Source organism: Triticum urartu, chromosome 4 (assembly GCF_003073215.2).
Source record: "Triticum urartu cultivar G1812 chromosome 4, Tu2.1, whole genome shotgun sequence".
NCBI classification, from domain to species: domain Eukaryota; kingdom Viridiplantae; phylum Streptophyta; class Magnoliopsida; order Poales; family Poaceae; genus Triticum; species Triticum urartu.
In genome coordinates, this window is record NC_053025.1 from 176,796,534 (window position 1) to 176,819,032 (window position 22,499).

Sequence of the window (22,499 nt, forward strand, 5' to 3'; positions counted from 1 at the left end):
CAACCAAATCTCTCTACTAAGGCAGAGGAAAAAAATTATATGAGACCAGGTCTCACGGTTAGCAGGTGAGATCCGTCCTGATGGATGACACGTGGCATTCACAAATCACAAAGCATCCCAATCTCTCTCCCTGGATGGGGGTAGGGAATGCTTTGTGATTTGTGAATGTCACGTGTCATCCATCAGGATGGGTTTCGCGTGAGACGTGGTCTCATAGAATTCTTTTCGGCAGACCTCTCCTTCCCTCAGGATAGTAGACCAAGATCCACATCGGCTTTCGAAGTACCAACCATGCATCCGTCAGCCTCTCGCCGTCACGCCGCCAAGCATCGTCGCTACCTGTGCTGCCCCACGGAACCAGAACGATCGAGGGTTTCGAGCAGAAACTGCAGATTCTATTCAATTGTTCTGTTGTTGCCAACTACCTCGATCCAGTGTGTTGGTCCATGAGGTGACTCTGGTGGCGGCGCCATAACCCGGCTGGAGACGGCAGCGGCGACACGTTCTTCTCTCCTCCTGTCGGCGCGAGCAGTTCGTCCCCATAGTCGGACCAGATCAAACGCTTCTTGCAACATCAATATCTTGCAATCCTCCCAACGGCAGTGGTAGCGGATTGACCTGGTCTCAACGGCAGCAACATCACAACGACCCAGTATGCTCTTCCACCTCTCCCTCTCTTTAATTTTTTACTAGGATTCTTATTATTCTGTGTGTCTGCATCTGCGTGCCATTTAGGATTCTTGTCTATCTAGATCTTGGTATATAACTGCAGCAACTCATAAGTCTGGGAGGCCAAGAAAGAAGACATAGGTACAGAAGAAGAGGCTTTATTATAAATATTTTCTAAGACCAGCTGCAGTCTGAATGAGACTATTGAGGGCCTTATTCTGCACCGCCACTTCACTAGGGAATACAGTCATCATCGACATAGTTTCACTTGGAGAAAACTGTCTGACACTTTAGTATCATAGCCACCAAGGTAAATGGTCAAGTCTTGTGTTCTCATTGACCTGACTATTCAATCAGAGAGTGTTTTGTTGGCGATTTATAGCGAACCAAAAGAAAGAAGACAACAAATATGTGTTGGGTTATCTTGTTAACCTCACCATACAATTCCTTGTGGGTGGTCTTCGTTAAATTGAAAAGACTTTGGTAGTTAATTCATGCCATTGGTGGTGATGGCAGTCCAACGAAGTGCAATATGTACAAGTACAATTGAGCCAAAAAGGAAACTGGATGCCATCTGTACTAAAGCTAGATGTCTCATACTGTATATAAAACCGCCTCGGTGTTTTCTTCCTTGATTCGATTTTTTCTTTCTCTACTTCATTGATAAAATAAAGAGATAGATTTCACCCTTCTTTTATTGCCATTTTCACTCTGTTTTTTTACTGTGAAGTTGGCCGGGCATGTAAATATGAATCGCCACATAAAAAGATCAGCGGCATCTCATATTCTCGTTTAAGTGATGTACGTGTTCCAGACTATTTTTCAAGTTTCAGGTCAGAGTCTCTACTCTAAACCATAGTCACCGTGGATATGTAAGAGTGTGCAAGATTTTTGCGAGTGTTTTTTTTTTTGATATCACACAAATTGGTGGGTAAATGAAATATATAACACTGGTTCTATAATCCTTTTTTATGATTCTCTTTCGTTTCTTTTATTAAATATTTTATTATTATTCTGTGTACATATTTTAATAGGATGCCAAACATCCGAGAGTTTATCTATATTGTGTATTCCGCCGGATCTCCAAGAAATTGTGACATGTGTGCAGAACATAGATGCTTCGATTTTATCATATACACAATATGTTATACCTATTACTGATCCTTCCTTGACAAAAATATTTGAGGTATGATATAGTTTCCTATTACTGATTCGACGGCGCGGAGCAGTGGCAGCGGTAACATCTGTTGACCGATTTGGAGGGGAGCAGAATAACAGTGAGCAGCAAAGTGTGGACTGGTTCAACATCAGCCAACATAATCGCCCCAACATCAGCCAGACCGACTGGTTTGAGCTCCTTCCATGCCTCCCTAACTATCTTGTGAGTTGATCTGTGATCGGAAAAAAAGTCCTAATGGTTTAGAAGGACATGAGAGATTTTATTTTTCAGGTTTTGAATGCTAATACACGTTTCTAACTTATATAGTGCAAGCAGTTGAGTTGGCTTGAACTTTCCTGTACAACTGAAGGTCCTTCTCGAGCGTGTGCAGCTTGATGTAACATCATGCAGTTTGCGATGGGGAATCAGTGTTTAGTAGGAACAACTTAGTGCATATGTATTTTGTGTGTACTGACCTGATGCAAATATATTCATGTGTAATGCCAGACAAGGTACAAAGGTAATGTAGATTCTGTGTAATGATTCGATTTTCAAACAATATTGTGTGCCCTTAGAAAATTGGATATTCGCTAAGTTTGTAATGACAAGTAATGTATCTAAAGTGTACATTATCATACCAATATTGGTTTCCATATGATATTTTCCCCATTATCAATTACTCGAGGATGCGACTCGGTACAATACATGATGGTGACTTGGTCAAAATCCATTGCATCTTTTTTTGTCATCAGCGACCAAAACTATTACAATTACGGTTACCTACTTAAAATTCAAAATGGATGTGATGGTGGGACAGGGATCTCATACTGCAGTGGGCCCACATATCAATGGCCCAACTACATCCTGCAGTACGTCAGGGGAGTTACTTCCATGGTGGTTGAGGTTGGGGTGAAGGGGGGGGGGGGTCTGAGCCTGGTGTGGCATTGATAGGTTGAGAGACGTAGATGGTGGGTGAAATAAGAAAAGTAATGATTTAACGATAATAAGTTAACCCATGCTATTGACGTGCATACAATACTAAACATATATGGTTAACCATAATTGTTGTTAAATCTTAGAATATATATTTATCCTCCCTTTACAACGCACGGGCAATTTCCTCGTGAGGGTGAGGCATAGGGGGGTGCGCATAGCTGGCAGGAGCGAGTCTAAAACTTAATCGGTGACGGTGCATGGGGTACGGGGGTGGGGGTGGGGGTGGGGGGGGGGATTGGAGTTGTTCATCGGGGTGAGGCTTAGATGGATGGTGGGGCGGGGGGAGGCAGGAGGTTAGGTCTGGGTAGGCCATGGTTGAGGAGGAGGAACCGTCACGAAACAAGAGGAAGATGAACAGGTGACAGCGTGCTCCTAACCGTTGGATATTGATTTGATGTAGCAACGCACGGGCACTTAACTAGTAGAAGTAATATACAAGACACCAAGAAATAATTCCTCAAAGGCCTCCAGGAGGCGGGTACTCTAGCATTCGTTATATAGAAGTAATGTACAAGCCACCAAAAAATTATTGGGTTCAACTGAACCCAACAACTATACGCTGGCTCCGCCTCTGGTGACCAGTATAACATCGTAGTTTAGCCCTTTCCTCAACTCCTTAGGGCCCCCTTTAGCCACACTATACGACCAATTACAGAAGCAGAATGCAGTGGGTTGCGGCATGAAAGAAACCAAACCCAATCTCATAAGGACCAGCATCCAAATTTGTCAGAGCAAAACTCCCTTATTGTTCAAATAGTTCGGTCATGTCTATTGTTCAATTTAATTCTGATCACTCATTGATATAACAAGATTTTTCCCCTCCTTTTTTGAGCTTTTTTTTTGCAGGGACTTTTTGAGCACATTGAATATTCAGACCTTGAAGAACACACTTAGACCATATGTAATAGACCAATAAGCACCAAACAATAAGTACTATGATACAACTATGGAATTGTGGTATCAATACAAAAAATATGTCAGTTTTGGGCCTCAGTGACGAATAAAACTGGGGTGCAAGGAAAATGGACATGTAAGAAGAATGAACAAGAGAAAAACCATCACATAAGAGATTGAGTCATTTATCACAGAGTGACATGAGAAAAGCCTAGGCTCAAGCTAAAAATGTCTCCATGACTGGTATTGACAAATGGACTGAGCCTGGGTTCCTGACAAGTCATAACCGATGTCAAGAGCACTTATACACACCTTAAGGCCACTGGTTGATTTGAACCTGGGATCCTGTCTTGTTTCTTCGCACAAATAGAGTGCACCTTCAACAAAATAAATGTGGTGCTTCACATGAATGATTCCACAAATTTTAATCATCTGCACTGACGTCCAATTTGATCTTCCAAGTTCAGATGAGTTAGAGAACAGTCCTTAAGTCTGTTTACCAGTGACTGATGGATGATCTTGACAAGTCTGCTTTATAAGTTAACACTGTTAGTAATATTAGCTTGTCTGACGAAGTATACAAAACCATTGAGGAAGGCTACTTGGGCAGGCTGGACTGTATATGGAGAATCTGGAAATAAGAAGTGAATGAAGATTCAGCATTTATTGTCCTATAATGTCAAAATGATTCAAGCCCGTGATTAAAGATATTCATACTTCACAAATGCAGCTTCCCTTCCATTGCCACCTTTTTCACTTGGCAGGATGAACAGAGGAAAGGACCGCCCCAGGGTTAACCCGTGAATGATGCTTCGGCATGTTGCCATGAACAGAGACACCCTCACCAGGTTTCATCTCCAATTGGCAGACTGCACAATCATGCAGCTTGAACATATTTCCGGTTGGATAGTTTACATTCAATCTGGAAACCAGTTAAAAGTGATAGACTGTACTTTAAGAAATTATTTGCATAGTACATATCCTAGTTAGAAATCTTAATATCGGAAAATACTCATCAAGTATATATGATTTAAAATGAATAAGGACAAAACAATTGTTCAATTTGGGGTAGATACATGAACTTAATACAAGATAAAAAATTCAGCAAATGTGATTGTTTCAGGAGAATAACCAAATAAGCTGACACGATTTTTTTCTCCGATGCGCAGGAGAGCTGCGCATCATCATATTAAGAAAGAAAGGAGTCTAATAGACTCGTACAAGCCCAATAGGGTAGCGTTTAAATACACAGGATCACCGAGAAAGAAAGAAAGAAACTACTTCGACCATGACCCAAAACCACACAACCTATGGCCAAATCCCCCCGAAGCCCTTTGGCCCCGGCCATAGACCACAAATGGGCCCCATGTTGGGGAATGTAGTAATTTCAAAAAAATTCTTACGCACACGCAAGATCATGGTGATGCATAGCAACGAGAGGGGAGAGTGTTGTCTACGTACCCTCGTAGACCGAAAGCGGAAGCGTTAGCACAACGCGGTTGATGTAGTCGTACGTCTTCACGATCCGACCGATCCAAGTACCGAACGCACGGCACCTCCGAGTTCAGCACACGTTCAGCTCGATGACGTCCCGCGAACTCCAATCCAGTAGAGCTTCACGGGAGAGTTCCGTCAGCACGACGACGTGGTGACGATGACGATGCTCTACCGTCGCAGGGCTTCGCCTAAGCACCGCTACGATATGATCGAGGTGGATTATGGTGGAAGGGGGGCACCGCACACGGCTAAGAGATCCAAGGGATCAATTGTTGTGTCTATGGGGTGCCCCCTGCCCCCGTATATAAAGGAGTGGAGGAGGGGGAGGGCCGGCCCTCTCTATGGCGCGCCCTAGGGGAGTCCTACTGCCACCGGGAGTAGGATTCCCCCTTTCCTAGTAGAACTAGGAGCCCTTCCAAGTAGTAGGAGTAGGAGGGAAGGAAAGGGAAGGGAAAAGGAGAAGGAAGGAAGGGGGCGCCCCCCTCCCTAGTCCAATTCGGACCAGCCCATGGGGAGGGGTGCGGCCACCCTTTGAGTCCTTCCTCTCCTTTCCCGTATGGCCCATTAAGGCCCAATACGAATTCCCATAACTCCCCGGTACTCCCGAAAATACCCGAATCACTCGGAACCTTTCCAATATCCGAATATAGTCGTCCAATATATCGATCTTTACGTCTCAACCATTTCGAGACTCCTCGTCATGTCCCCGATCTCATCCGGGACTCCGAACTCCTTCGGTACATCAAAACACATAAACTCATAATATAACCGTCATCGAACTTTAAGCGTGCGGACCCTACGGGTTCGAGAACTATGTAGACATGACCGAGACACGTCTCCGGTCAATAACCAATAGCGGAACCTGGATGCTCATATTGGCTCCTACATATTCTACAAAGATCTTTATCGGTCAAACCGCATAACAACATGTGTTGTTCCCTTTGTCATCGGTATGTTACTTGCCCGAGATTCAATCGTTGGTATCTCAATACCTAGTTCAATCTCGTTACCGGCAAGTCTCTTTACTCGTTCCGTAACACATCATCCCGCAACTAACTCATTAGTTGCAATGCTTGCAAGGCTTATAGTGATGTGCATTACCGAGTGGGCCTAGAGATACCTCTCCGACAATCGGAGTGTCAAATCCTAATCTCGAAATACGCCAACCCAACAAGTACCTTCGGAGACACCTGTAGAGCACCTTTATAATCACCCAGTTACGTTGTGACGTTTGGTAGCACACAAAGTGTTCCTCCGGTAAACGGGAGTTGCATAATCTCATAGTCATAGGAACATGTATAAGTCATCAAGAAAGCAATAGCAACAAACTAAACAATCAAGTGCTATGCTAACGAAATGGGTCAAGTCAATCACACCATTCTCTAATGATGTGACCCCGTTAATCAAATGACAACTCATGTCTATGGCTAGGAAACTTAACCATCTTTGATTCAACGAGCTAGTCAAGTAGAGGCATACCAGTGACATACTGTTTGTCTATATATTCACACATGTATTATGTTTCCGGTTAATACAATTCTAGCATGAATAATAAACATTTATCATGATATAAGGAAATAAATAATAACTTTATTATTGCCTCTAGGGAATATTTCCTTCAGTCTCCCACTTGCACTAGAGTCAATAATCTAGTTCACATCGCCATGTGATTTAACATCAATAGTTTACTTTACCATGTGATTAACACCCATAGTTCACATCGTCATGTGACCAACACCCAAAGGGTTTAATCGAGTCAATAATCTAGTTCACATCGCTATGTGATTAATACCCAAAGAGTACTAAGGTGTGATCATGTTTTGCTTGTGAGAGAAGTTTAGTCAACGGGTCTGCCACATTCAGATCCGTAAGTATTTTGCAAATTTCTATGTCAACAATGCTCTGCACGGAGCTACTCTAGCTAATTGCTCCCACTTTCAACATGTATCCATATTGAGATTTAGAGTCATCTGGATCAGTGTCAAAATTTGCATCGACATAACCCTTTACGATGACCTTTTTGTCACCTTCATAATCGAGAAACATATCCTTATTCCACTAAGGATAATTTTGACCGCTGTCCAGTGATCTACTCCTAGATCACTATTATACTCCATTGCCAAAAACAGTGTAGGGTATACAATAGATCTGGTACACAGCATGGCATATTTTATAGAACCTATGGCTGAGGCATAGGGAATGACTTTCATTCTCTCTCTATCTTTTGTCGTGGTCGGGTTTTGAGTCTTACTCAACTTCACACCTTGTAACACATGCAAGAACTCCTTCTTTGATTGTTCCATTTTGAACTACTTCAAAATCTTGTCAAGGTATGTACTCATTGAAAAAACTTATCAAGCATCTTGATCTATCTCTATAGATCTTGATGCTTAATATGTAAGCAGCTTCACCGAGGTCTTTCTTTGGAAAACTCCTTTCAAACATTCCTTTATGCTTTGCAGAATAATTCTACATTATCTGCGATCAATAATATGTCATTCAGATATACTTATCAGAAATGTTGTAGTGCTCCCACTCACTTTCTTGTAAATACAGGCTTCACTGCAAGTCTGTATAAAACTATATGCTTTGATCAACTTATCAAAGCGTATATTACAACTCCGAGATGCTTGCACCAGTCCATAGATGGATCGCTGGAGCTTGCATATTTTGTTAGTACCTTTAGGATTGACAAAACCTTTTGGTTACATCATATACAACTCTTCTTTAATAAATCCATTAAGGAATGCAGTTTTGTTTATCCATTTGCCAGATTTCATAAAATGCGGCAATTGCTAACATGATTCGGACAGACTTAAGCATAGATACGAGTGAGAAACTCTCATCGTAGTCAACACCTTGAACTTGTCGAAAACCTTTTGCGACAATTCTAGCTTTGTAGATAGGAACACTACTATCAGCGTCTGCCTTCCTCTTGAAGATCCATCTAATCTCAATGGCTCACCAATCAACGGGCAAGTCAATCAAAGTCCATACTTTGTTCTTATACATGGATCCCATCTCAGATTTCATGGTCTTAAACCATTTTGCGGAATCTGGGCTCATCATCGCTTCCTCATAGTTCGTAGGCTCGTCATGGTCAAGTAACATGACCTCTAGAACAGGATTACCGTACCACTCTGGTGCGGATCTCACTCTGGTTTATCTACGAGGTTCGGTAGCAACTTGATCTCAAGTTACATGATCATCATCATTAGCTTCCTCACTAATTGGTGTAGTAGTCACAGGAACATATTTCTGTGATGAACTACTTTCCAATAAGGGAGCAGGTACAGTTGCCTCATCAATTTCTACTTTCCTCCCACTCACTTCTTTCGAGAGAAACTCCTTCTCTAGAAAAGATCCATTCTCAGCTATGAATAACTTGCCTTCGGATCTGTGATAGAAGGTGTACCCAACATTTTCTTTTGGGTATCCTATGAAGACGCACTTCTCCGATTTGGGTTTGAGCTTATCAGGTTGAAACTTTTTCGCATAAGCATTGCAACCTCAAATTTTAAGAAACGACAGCTTAGGTTTCTTGCCAAACCATAGTTCGTACGGTGTCGTCTCAACGGATTTAGATGGTGCCCTATTTAACGTGAATGTAGCTGTCTCTAATGCATAACCCCAAAACGATAGCGGTAAATCAGTAAGAGACGTCATAGATCGCACCATATCTAATAAAGCACGGTTACGACGTTCGGACACACCATTACACTGTGGTGTTCCAGGTGGCGTGAGTAGTGAAACTATTTCACATTGTTTTAACTGAAGGCCAAACTCGTAACTCAAATATTTTACCTCTATGATCATATCGTAGAAACTTTTATTTTCTTGTCACGATGATTCTCCACTTCACTCTGAAATTCTTTGAACTTTTCAAATGTTTCAGACTTGTATTTCATTAAGTAGATATACCCATATCTGCTCAAATCATCTGTGAAGGTCAGAAAATAACGATACTTGTCGTGAGCCTTAACATTCATCAGACTGCATACATCAGTATGTATTATTTCCAATAAGTCAGTTGCTTGCTCCATTATTCCGGAGAACGGAGTCTTAGTCATCTTGCCCATGAGGCACGGTTCGCAAGCATCAACTGATTCATAATCAAGTGATTCCAAAAACCCATCAGCATGGATTTTCTTCATGCGCTTTACACCAATATGACCTAAACGGCAGTGCCACAAATAAGTTGCACTATCATTATTAACTTTGTATCTTTTGGTTTCAGTATTATGAATATGCGTATCACTAAGATTGAGATCCAATGAACCATTTTCATTGGGTGTGTAACCATATAAGGTTTTATTCATGTAAACAGAACAATAATTTATTCTCTTACTTAAATAAATAACTGTATTGCAATAAACATGATCAAATCATATTCATGCTCAACGCAAACACCAAATAACACTTATTTAGGTTCAACACTAATCCCGAAAGTATAGGGAGTGTGCGATGATGATCATATCAATCTTGGAACCACTTCCAACACACATCGTCACTTCACCCTTAACTAGTCTATGTTCATTCTGCAACTCCCGTTTCGAGTTACTACTCTTAGCAACTGAACCAGTATCAAATACCGAGGGGTTGCTACGAACACTAGTAAAATACACATCAATAATCTGTATATCAAATATACCTTTGTTCACTTTGCCATCCTTCTTATCCGCCAAATACTTGGGATAGTTTCGCTTCCAGTGACCGGTCCCTTTGCAGTAGAAGCACTTAGTCTCAGGCTTAGGACCAGACTTGGGTTTCTTCACTTGAGCAGCAACTTGCTTGCCGTTCTTCTTGAAGTTCCCCTTCTTCCCTTTGCCCTTTTCTTGAAACTAGTGGTCTTGTCTACCATCAACACTTGATATTTTTCTTGATTTATACCTTCGTCGATTTCAGCATTACGAAGAGCTTGGGAATCGTTTCCGTTATCCCTTGCACATCATAGTTCATCACGAAGTTCTACTAACTTGGTGATGGTGACTAGAGAATTCTGTCAATCACTATTTTATCTGGAAGATTAACTCCCACTTGATTCAAGAGATTGTAGTACCCAGACAATCTGAGCACATGCTCACTGCTTGAGCTATTCTCCTCCATCTTTTAGGTATAGAACTTGTTGGAGACTTCATATCTCTCAACTCGGGTATTTGCTTGAAATATTAACTTCAACTCCTGGAACATCTCATATGGTCCATGACGTTCAAAACGTCTTTGAAGTCCCGATTCTAAGCCGTTTAAGCATGGTGCACTAAATTATCAAGTAGTCATCATATTGAGCTAGCCAAATGTTCATAACATCTGCATCTGCTCTTGCAATAGGTTTGTCACCTAGCGGTGCATCAAAGACATAATTCTTCTGTGCAGCAATGAGGATAAACCTCAGATCACGGATCCAATCCACATCATTGCTACTAACATCTTTCAACTTAGTTTTCTCTAGGAACATATCAAAAATAAAACAGGGGAGCTAAACGCGAGCTATTGATCTACAACATAGATATGCTAATACTACCAGGACTAAGTTCATGATAAATTAAAGTTCAATTAATCATATTACTTAAGAACTCCCACTTAGACAGATATCCTTCTAATCCTCTAAGTGATCAGGTGATCCAAATCAACTAAACCATGTCCGATCATCACGTGAGATGGAGTAGTTTCAATGGTGAACATCACTATGTTGATCATATCTACTATATGATTCACGCTCGACCTTTCGGTCTCCGTGTTCCGAGGCCATATCTGGTATATGCTAGGCTCGTCAAGTTTAACCTGAGTATTCCGCGTGTGCAACTGTTTTGCACCCGTTGTATTTGAACGTAGAGCCTATCACACCCGATCATCACGTGGTATCTCAGCACGAAGAACTTTCGCAACGGTGCATACTTAGGGAGAACACTTATACTTTGATAATTTAGTGAGGGATCATCTTATAATGCTACCGTCAATCAAAGCAAGATAAGATGCATAAACGATAAACATCACAGGCAATCAATATAAGTGATATGATATGGCCATCATCATCTTGTACTTCTGATCTCCATCTCCGAAGTACTGTCATGATCACCATCGTCACCGGCGCGACACCTTGATCTCTATCATAGCATCATTGTCATCTCGCCAATCTTATGCTTCCACGACTATCGCTACCGCTTAGTGATAAAGTAAAGCATTATAGCGCGATTGCATTGCATACAATAAAGCGACAACCATATAGCTCCTGCCAGTTGCCGATAACTCGGTTACAAAACATGATCATCTCATACAATAAAATTTAGCATCATGTCTTGACCATATCACATCACAACATGCCCTGCAAAAACAAGTTAGACGTCCTCTACTTTGTTGTTGCAAGTTTTACGTGGCTGCTACGGGCTGAGTAAGAACCGTTCTTACCTACGCATCAAAACCACAATAATAGTTTGTCAAGTTGGTGTTGTTTTAACCTTCGCAAGGACCGGGTGTAGCCACACTCGGTTCAACTAAAGTTGGAGAAACTGACACCCGCTAGTCACCTGTGTGCATAGCACGGCGGTAAAACCAGTCTCGCGTAAGCGTACGCGTAATGTCGGTCCGGGCCGCTTCATCAAACAATACCACCGAACCAAAGTATGACATGCTGGTAAGCAGTATGACCTATATCGCCCACAACTCACTTGTGTTCTACTCGTGCATATGACATCTACGCATAAAACCTAGGCTCGGATGCCACTGTTGGGGAACGTAGTAATTTCAAAAAAAATTCCTACGCACACGCAAGATCATGGTGATGCATAGCAACGAGAGGGGAGAGTGTTGTCTACGTACCCTCGTAGACCGAAAGGGGAGAGTGTTGTCTACGTACCCTCGTACACGTTCAGCTCGATGACGTCCCGCGAACTCCAATCCAGTAGAGCTTCACGGGAGAGTTCCGTCAGCACGACGACGTGGTGACAATTACGATGTTCTACCGTCGCAGGGCTTCACCTAAGCACTGCTACGATATGATCGAGGTGGATTATGGTGGAAGGGGGCACCGCACACGGCTAAGAGATCCAAGGGATCAATTGTTGTGTCTATGGGGTGCCCCCTACCCCCGTATATAAAGAAGTGGAGGAGGGGGAGGGTCGGCCCTCTCTATGGCGCGCCCTAGGGGAGTCCTACTGCCACCGGGAGTAGGATTCCCCCTTTCCTAGTAGAACTAGGAGCCCTTCCAAGTAGTAGGAGTAGGAGGGAAGGAAAGGGAAGCGAAAAGGAGAAGGAAGGAAGGGGGTGCCCCCTCCCTAGTCCAATTTAGACCAGCCCATGAGGAGGGGTGCGGCCACCCTTTGAGGCCTTCCTCTCCTTTCCCGTATGGCCCATTAAGGCCCAATACGAATTCCCGTAACTCCCCGGTACTCCTGAAAATACCTGAATCACTCGGAACCTTTCCGATGTCCGAATATAGTCGTCCAATATATCGATCTTTACGTCTCGACCATTTCGAGACTCCTCGTCATGTCCCCGATCTCATCCGAGACTCCTAACTCCTTCGATACATCAAAACACATAAACTCATAATATAACCGTCATCGAACTTTAAGCGTGCGGACCCTACAGCTTCGAGAACTATGTAGACATGACCGAGTCACGTCTCCGGTCAATAACCAATAGCGGAACATGGATGCTCATATTGGCTCCTACATATTCTACGAAGATCTTTATCGGTCAAACCGCATAACAACATACGTTGTTCCCTTTGTCATCGGTATGTTACTTGCCCGAGATTCGGTCGTCGGTATCTCAATACCTAGTTCAATCTCGTTACCGGCAAGTCTCTTTACTCGTTCCGTAACACATCATCCCGCAACTAACTCATTAGTTGCAATGCTTGCAAGGCTTATAGTGATGTGCATTACCGAGTGGGCCTAGAGATACCTCTCTGACAATCGGAGTGTCAAATCCTAATCTCGAAATACGCCATCCCAACAAGTACCTTCGGAGACACCTGTAGAGCACCTTTATAATCACCCAGTTATGTTGTGACGCTTGGTAGCACACAAAGTGTTCCTCCGGTAAACGGGAGTTTGAAAGCACAAGTGCTCCCTAGGTGGTTTTGATAATTGATGACAACATATCTCTTGTTGGACTAACACTTCTATCTAGCATGTTTCAGATAAGTTCAACAATGGAGTGGCATGGACTAAAGGATGTGAAAGTGGAACCCTCAAAATGCTAAGGACAAAGGATTGGCTCAAGCTCAAAAGCTCAAGACTTTTCCTTTTATATTTTAGTGATCCAAGATCACATTGAGTCTTTAGGAAAAGCCAATACTATTAAGGAGGGATGAGGTGTTGCTTAATGAGCCTCTTGCTTCATGTGCTTAGTGATATGCTCCAAAACCCTCAACTACTTTCCCATATCCACATATGACCTAAACCCTAAGCCAAACTCGGTCCTACCGATTCTTCCTATCCGGCGCCACCGAGTTTCACTTGTCATTAGCCACTGCCAAACCCTAGCAATTCGGTTCTACCGATAAGGATCTCGGTCTCACCGAGATGGGGTTGCAAGCTCTCTGTTTCCCTTTCGTAACTTTTCGGTCTTACCGAAAGAGCGAATCGGTCCCACCGAGATTGCAATGTAAATTCAGTGTTTCCTTTTTGTAACTTTTCGGTCTCACCGAGTTCCACTCGGTCTCACCGAAAGAGAAAATCGGTCCCACCGAGTTTGCCTGACCAACTCTCTGGTTAGCTAATTACCAAATTCGGTCTCACCGAGTTTGTGTAATCGGTCTCTTCCAAACCGAGTTGTTATGCCCAACCCTAACCGAATTGGTCCTACCGAGTTGCATGTCAGTCCCACCGAAATTCCTAACGGTCACTAGGTTTACTATTTCGGTCAGACCGAGTTTTCTGATTCGGTCCCACCGAGATTGGTAAATTGTGTGTAACGTTGGATTTTGTGTGGAGGCTATATATACCCCTCCACCTCTTTCTCATTCAGTGAGAGAGCCATCAGAACACACACATCATTCCAACTCATATGTTCTGAGAGAGAACCACCTACTCATGTGTGAGAATCAAGACATTCCATTCCTACCATATGAATCTTGATCTCTAGCCTTCCCAAGTTGCTTTCCACTCAATCTTCTTTCCACCAAATCCAAATCCTATGAGAGAGAGTTGAGTGTTGGGGAGACTATCATTTGAAGCACAAGAGCAAGGAGTTCATTACCTACACACCATTTGTTACTTCTTGGAGAGTGGTGTCTCCTAGATTGGCTAGGTGTCACTTGGGAGCCTCCGACAAGATTGTGGAGTTGAACCAAGGAGTTTGTAAGGGCAAGGAGATCGCCTACTTCGTGAAGATCTACCACTAGTGAGGCAAGTCCTGTGTGGGCGATGGCCATGGTGGGATAGACAAGGTTGCTTCTTCGTGGACCCTTTGTGGGTGGTTGCTTCTTTGTGGACCCTTCGTGGGTGGAGCCCTGTGTGGACTCGCGCAACCGTTGCCCTTGGGTGGAGCCCTGTGTGGACTCGCGCAACCGTTACCCTTCGTGGGTTGAAGTCTCCATCAACGTGGATGTAGGATAGCACCACCTATCCGAACCACGGGAAAAACATCCGTGTCTCCAATTGCGTTTGATCTCTCCAAATCCTTCCCTTTACATTCTTGCAAGTTGCATGCTTTACATTCCGCTGCTCATATACTCTTTGCATGCTTGCTTGATATGTATTGTGTGTGTTGAAATTGTGCCTAAACTCCACTTAAACCGAAAAGGCTTAAAAATTGCAACTTTAGCACTAAGTGTCTAATCACCCACCCCCCTCTAGACACATATACTTCTAGATCCTACAAGTGGTATCAGAGCTTTGGTCTCCATTGCCTTGGTTTAATCACCATTGGAGGAAGATGGATGTGTGTACTCTAGGGAGTCTTAGACATAGAGTTCCTATTCTTGATGGAAAGTATTTTCATGAGTGGAAAAATGAGATGCTTGTAATCTTCAATCAATATCATTTGAACAAGTATATTGCTAGCCCTTGTGCACCCCATATCGATCCCTTGCATCCTACCCTAGATGAAGATATTGACATGATTCACAATCTTAGAACTATTGAGCTCAACATTAGAGGATTGCCCAAAAATTTGATTGCTAGTTTTCCTACTCAAAATTGCGCCTATACTATATGGAAATTTCTTGAGGAACGGTTTCCCAATCATTCCTTAAAAACTTTGGATGAAATTCTCCATAAATCTATTGCCTTGAGTAAGATGAACTCTAGTGATCCTAGTTTTGGTAAATGTCTTCTTGAACTTGCCAATCTTAAGCATGCTAAAGGAGATGTTGGAATCATTAATGATATCATATTCAAAGCTAAAAGAATTCATAAAAGTAACCACTTTGATCATTTATCTAATGAATTGCCCTCTCTAGGAAATGATGAGTCACAAGATCATGATGAACATGAATATTATGATGATGATGATAGTGACTTCGATCTCGATGATGCAATGAGACATTTTGGTCTTATGGCAAATCTTTGGGGATATGAATCAGGAGGAAAGGAATGGGTTCTTGATAGTGGATGTACTGATCATATGACCGGAGATGAAGAGATGTTTCGTGAGCTTGCTGAAAACAACGGCCCTCGAAAATATGTCACCTTTGGTGATAATTCAAAGGGTAAAGTGGTTGGCCTTGGTAAGGTGGCCATCTCACATGATAGTTCCATTCAAAATGTCATGCTCGTTGAATCTCTTGGCTACAACTTACTTTCAGTATCTAGACTTGCTGATTTCGGTTTGAATGTCCTATTTACTGAGGTAGATTGCCAAGTATTTCGTCGAGACAATCATAAAATGGTCTTTACGGGTATGCGTAGAGGTGATCTTTACATTGTCGATTTCTCTAAAAAGGCACAACCTAAAACTTGCTTTGTTGCTAAATCCTCAAAAGGTTGGTTGTGGCATAGACGTCTAGGTCACGTTGGCATGAGAAACCTTGACAAGCTTATTAAAGGAAATCATATCCTTGGAGTTAACGATGTCATATTTGATAAGGATAGACTTTGCAGTGCTTGTCAAGCAGGTAAACAGGTTGGAGGAAGACATCCCGTGAAGAACATCATGACCATAAGGAGGCCACTCGAGCTACTTCACATGGATCTTTTTGGTCCCAACGCCTACAAGAGTCTCGGTGGAAATTCTTTTGGTCTAGTTATAGTTGATGATTTTTCAAGATTTACGTGGGTGTTCTTTCTTAATGACAAGTCGCAGGTCCAGAAGATCTTCAGAAACTTCGCTAGGAAGGCCCAAAATCAGTTTGATGTGAAGATCAAGAAGGTTCGGAGTGACAACGGAACGGAGTTCAAGAACGCAAATGTGGACACCTTTCTTGACGAAGAAGGGATTTCACACGAGTTCTCGGCCACGTACACACCTCAACAAAATGGAGTTGTTGAGAGGAAGAACCGGACGCTCATCGAAATGGCAAGAACGATGCTTGATGAATACAAGACGCCAAAGCACTTTTGGGCAGAAGCAGTCGAGACAGCTTGTCACGCAACAAATCGCTTATATCTTCACAAGCTACTCGGCAAGACGGCATACGATCTTCTCACCGGTAACAAACCCCAAGTTGGATACTTTCGAGTATTTGGCTCAAAGTGCTACATTCTTGATAAGCATCGTCGTTCAAAGTTTGCTCCTAAATCTCATGAAGGTTTTCTACTTGGTTATGGATCAAACTCTCACACTTACCGTGTCTACAACAATTTCACCCGAAAGGTTGAAGAGACGGTAGATGTGAAGTTTGATGAATCTAATGGCTCGCAAGTAGAGCAATTGCCAATTGATGTAGGAGACAAAGACCCTTCAGAAGCAATTCGAGACTTGTCCATTGGCAAAATTCGCCCAACGGAGGTGAAGGAGAGTACTTCATCCGTCCAAGTGGAAGCTTCTACTTCACGACAAGGTGAACCAAGAATCGACACGGAAGCATCCACAAGTGGGACACATCAAGATGAAGAAAACGAGGAAATACGTCAAGACGAACATCAACAACCTCCTTCTCCACCATGACAAGAGAACGACGACGTCAACAATGAAGAAGGCCAAGAAGAAGAACAAGATGAAGAAGATGTTCAACGAAGACCCAAGCAAAAGCTCTCACGAGTTCGAGCAAGAATTGCCAAAGATCATCCCGTCGAGCAAATCCTCAATGATATACAAACCGGGAGAATCACTCGCTCAAAAACTCGTTTAGCTAACTTTTGTGAAAACTATTCATTCATCTCTAGCATTGAACCAATGAAGGTTGAAGAAGCATTGGAAGATCCGGATTGGATAAACGCTATGCATGAAGAGCTACATAATTTTGAGAGAAACCAAGTTTGGACATTGGTTGAGAAGCCCGACAACAACCACAACATTATTGGTACCAAATGGGTGTTTCGCAACAAGCAAGATGAAGATGGACAAGTGGTCCGCAACAAAGCACGTCTCGTTGCCCAAGGATACACACAAGTCGAAGGTATGGACTATGGTGAGACGTATGCTCCCGTTGCTAGACTTGAGTCCATTCGCATCTTACTTGCCTATGCTAATCACCATAATATCACCTTGTACCAAATGGACATTAAGAGTGCTTTTCTAAATGGAGAAATAGAGGAGGAAGTTTATGTCAAACAACCTCCCGGCTTTGTCAATCCTAAGAAACCAAATCATGTTTACAAACTTCACAAAGCCCTTTATGGTCTTAAACAAGCTCCTAGAGCATGGTATAAATGCTTGACCAAGTTCCTTACTACAAGTGGTTTTGAAATTGGTAAAATTGACTCTATTCTTTTTACTAAAAGGGTTAATGGAGAACTATTTGTATGCCAAATTTATGTTGATGACATCATATTTGGTTCAACTAACCCTCTCTTTAGTGAAAAGTTTGGAAAGCTAATGTCAGAGAAGTTTGAGATGTCTATGATGAGTGAACTCAAATTCTTTCTTGGGTTGCAAATCAAGCTAACTAAGGAAGGTACATTTGTCTCTCAGACAAAGTACACCAAGGACTTATTCAAGAAGTTCAATATGCAAGAATGCAAAGGTATGTCTACACCCATGCCTACTAGTGGACATAATGATTTAACCAAAGATGGTGAACCAGTTGATCAAAAGGTTTATCGCTCTATGATTGGTTCATTGTTATACCTATGTGCTTCACGTCCCGATATTATGCTAAGTGTATGCATGTGTGCACGATATCAAGCTGCTCCAAAAGATTGTCATCTTAAGGCTGTGAAAAGGATAGTGAGATATTTAATCCATACACCAAATTTTGGCATTTGGTATCCTAAGAGGTCTTCTTTTGATCTTGTTGGCTATTCCGACTCGGATTATGCCGGAGACAAGGTTGATAGAAAGTCCACTTCGGGTACTTGTCAATTTCTTGGTAGATCTCTTGTGTCTTGGTCTTCCAAGAAACAAAACTCGGTATCCTTATCCACCGCCGAAGCTGAATACATTGCCGCTGGTTCATGTTGCGCTCAATTACTTTGGATGACCCAAACTCTTAAAGATTATGGGATTTATGTGAAACATGTTCCACTGCTTTGTGACAATGAAAGTGCTATCAAAATTGGTCATAATCCTGTACAACATTCTCGAACTAAGCATATTGAAGTTCGTCATCATTTTATTCGAGATCATGTTGCTAAGGGTGACATCAATCTTAAGCATGTTCGCACCGATAAGCAATTAGCGGATATATTCACTAAACCGCTTGATGAGAAAGTGTTTTGCAGGTTGAGAGGAGAATTGAACATCATTGATGCTTCGAATTTGGAGTAGAAACTCCATTGGATACATGCAAGACATGAGCTTATGACTAATCCATGATGTATCTCTTATGATAACTATCTTATGTCTTGGATATATTTGCACCTTGCATGTTGTCTAACCCATGTAGGTGCTTGGTTGAATCTAATTCCATGAGATTACGACTCACTCACATCTTGAGCAATCTCTACAAGACCAAGACTCTACACAATAGTGGTTGAAGACAAGGAAGCACAAAACCATTCAAACATATCCTTTGACAAATTCTATATTAAGCTTCATGATTGTCATTTTTGGATACACAAGTGCTCTTCCTTGCAAGAACTAACCCATGTAGGTAGATGAACTCAAACTCCAAGTGGTGCTCCCAACTCTTGATGAACTACATCAACCTTGAGCACCCACACAAGTTCAACTACATGAGCAAGAACTACATCACTACCCAAGGTATGTTATTCCATCTTTGAGAAGCTTTACTCCAAGACATGAGTCAAAGCAACTCAACAAGATGTGAATACAACAAAATGCTTAAACGAAAAATGGTAACCCCATTTTGAGCTTAAACGATGAGTATGACCTATGATCAAGTGCTCTAACTTGACTCCTAAGTCAATATACTCTAACATAGGTGACTATGTCACTGCCCAATTCTAGATGAAGTTCTCTTGTGTTCCTTTCTGAGTTATTGTATTTGTCCCTTGCATATTTGTTTCTTTATTTTTCAATCAAAAAAAACTTCATCTAGAAACCTTTTACCCTTTTTGTTCTGCATATTTCTGCATCAAATTCCCTACAAATCCTTCAGCTAATTCATTGCAAATCTTTGTGAGATCTTACCTGACTAGTGACCTGAGGTGACAAGTATTTTTCTCTGTGATGAACTCGGTTTCACCGAATTGCCATTTTTGGTCCAACCAAATCCCTTCGGTACTACCGAAATATGCCATTCGGTGCCACCGATTTCGCAACAGGAAAAATAGTCTGCCACATATTCTATATTTCTTCTGATCCAGCTCCACTCAATGAATCTTGTCCTCTACAAGCATCACAGTTTTATTCCCTGCTTTGTACTGAATCTCAAGGACCAAACCTATTCGACGGATTCCAGGAGAAACCTTCTTGGAAATTAATGTCAAAGGGGGAGAGAGAGATCGCATCAAAGCTTGTAGGAGAGAGAGATCACATCAAGGGAGAGAAACAGTCTCAAGGACCAAACCTACAAGAGAGACCTCAAGGGGGGAGAGAATACTCAAGGATCCCATATATCAAGGGGGAGAAAGAAATCTCCAAGGGGGAGAGAATACTCAAGGATCCCAGATGCTTGATGTTCAAGAGGAGAGATGCCACATGTTTTTTTTGGGGGAAAGACATGTTCATATGAACTCATTTGAATTTAGTTCTATTCATAACCTTCAGCTCTGATTTTCTGTTTCCTATCTTCTCCCAATAACCCATGTAAGATTTAGGGGGAGCAAGACACCTAAGGGAAAAGAAATCAGCCAAATTCATTGCATATCTTTATTCTTGGGGACATGTTGAATCCAATGTGGTACCTTGTACTCACTCTCTACATGTCATCCCAGTCTTGGTATTCTTGTGGTTTCTTTTGTTTGCTCTGGCTAGTGGATGTACCTGTGTTATCTAACCTTGTTTGTGCCGGTTCATTCCATCCTAAGCCAACTCGAGACCACAAGGTAAGTATATGCATCAAAATCATGAGTATGAGGAGTTCTTGCTTATGTACATACTGTTTGCAAGAAGGACTCATGAGCATGAAGGTATTTTCCTTGATAATCTTTTGCTCAGATGCATATGGCCAAGATACATGTAACACATTGCCTACTCTGTCATGTTTATGCTCTCACATGCCTCTATATTTCATATTTACATGAGTGCATACATGTAGGGGGAGCCTATGCTTGCTACATGTTCTTCCAAAGCTTTACTTGTTGTTCTTTATATCTTTATCTAAAGCTTTGATGTATGTTGCCATCAATTACCAAAAAGGGGGAGATTGAAAGCACAAGTGCTCCCTAGGTGGTTTTGATAATTGATGACAACATATCTCTTGTTGGACTAACACTTCTATCTAGCATGTTTCAGATAAGTTCAACAATGGAGTGGCATGGACTAAAGGATGTGAAAGTGGAACCCTCAAAATGCTAAGGACAAAGGATTGGCTCAAGCTCAAAAGCTCAAGACTCTTCATTTTATATTTTAGTGATCCAAGATCACATTGAGTCTTTAGGAAAAGCCAATACTATTAAGGAGGGATGAGGTGTTTCTTAATGAGCCTCTTGCTTCATGTGCTTAGTGATATGCTCCAAAACCCTCAACTACTTTCCCATATCCACACATGACCTAAACCCTAAGCCAAACTCGGTCCTACCGATTCTTCCTATCCGGCGCCACCGAGTTTCACTTGTCATTAGCCACTGCCAAACCCTAGCAATTCGGTTCTACCGATAAGGATCTCGGTCTCACCGAGATGGGGTTGCAAACTCTCTGTTTCCCTTTCGTAACTTTTCGGTCTTACCGAAAGAGCGAATCGGTCCCACCGAGGTTGCAATGTAAATTCAGTGTTTCCTTTTTGTAACTTTTCGGTCTCACCGAGTTCCACTCAGTCTCACCGAAAGAGCAAATCGGTCCCACCGAGTTTGCCTGACCAACTCTCTGGTTAGCTAATTACCAAATTCGGTCTCACCGAGTTTGTGTAATCGGTCTCACCGAGATTACGTTATGCCCAAACCCTAACCGAATCGGTCCTACTGAGTTGCATGTCAGTCCCACCGAAATTCCTAACGGTCACTAGGTTTACTATTTTGGTCAGACCGAGTTTTCTGATTCGGTCCCACCGAGATTGGTAAATTTTATGTAACAGTTGGATTTTGTGTGGAGGCTATATATACCCCTCCTCCTCCTTCTCATTCGACGAGAGAGCCATCAGAACACACACACCATTCCAATTCATATGTTCTGAGAGAGAACCACCTACTCATGTGTTGAGATCAAGACATTCCATTCCTACCATATGAATCTTGATCTCTAGCCTTCCCAAGTTGCTTTCCACTAAAACCCTCTTTCCACCAAATCCAAATCCTATGAGAGAGAGTTGAGTGTTGGGGAGACTATCATTTGAAGCACAAGAGCAAGGAGTTCATTACCTACACACCATTTGTTACTTCTTGGAGAGTGGTGTCTCCTAGATTGGCTAGGTGTCACTTGGGAGCCTCCGACAAGATTGTGGAGTTGAACCAAGGAGTTTGTAAGGGCAAGGAGATCACCTACTTCGTGAAGATCTACCACTAGTGAGGCAAGTCCTGTGTGGGCGATGGCCATGGTGGGATAGACAAGGTTGCTTCTTTGTGGACCCTTTGTGGGTGGTTGCTTCTTCGTGGACCCTTCGTGGGTGGAGCCCTGTGTGGACTCGCGCAACCATTGCCCTTGGGTGGAGCCCTGTGTGGACTCGCGCAACCGTTAC

General features: G+C 42.4%; 2 long non-coding RNA genes across 2 annotated transcripts; one reads left to right on the plus strand and one right to left on the minus strand.

Moving 5' to 3' along the window:
* The first annotated feature begins 200 nt into the window (after positions 1–200).
* LOC125551237 lies at positions 201–2,463 on the plus strand. The gene is made up of 2 exons (XR_007302313.1): positions 201–2,050; positions 2,156–2,463. It is a non-coding gene; the product is annotated as an uncharacterized LOC125551237 (long non-coding RNA).
* A 1,401-nt stretch (positions 2,464–3,864) lies between these two features.
* LOC125553738 lies at positions 3,865–4,804 on the minus strand. The gene is made up of 2 exons (XR_007304174.1): positions 4,436–4,804; positions 3,865–4,349 (listed from the first exon to the last, which is right to left on the minus strand). It is a non-coding gene; the product is annotated as an uncharacterized LOC125553738 (long non-coding RNA).
* Positions 4,805–22,499: the final 17,695 nt, after the last annotated feature.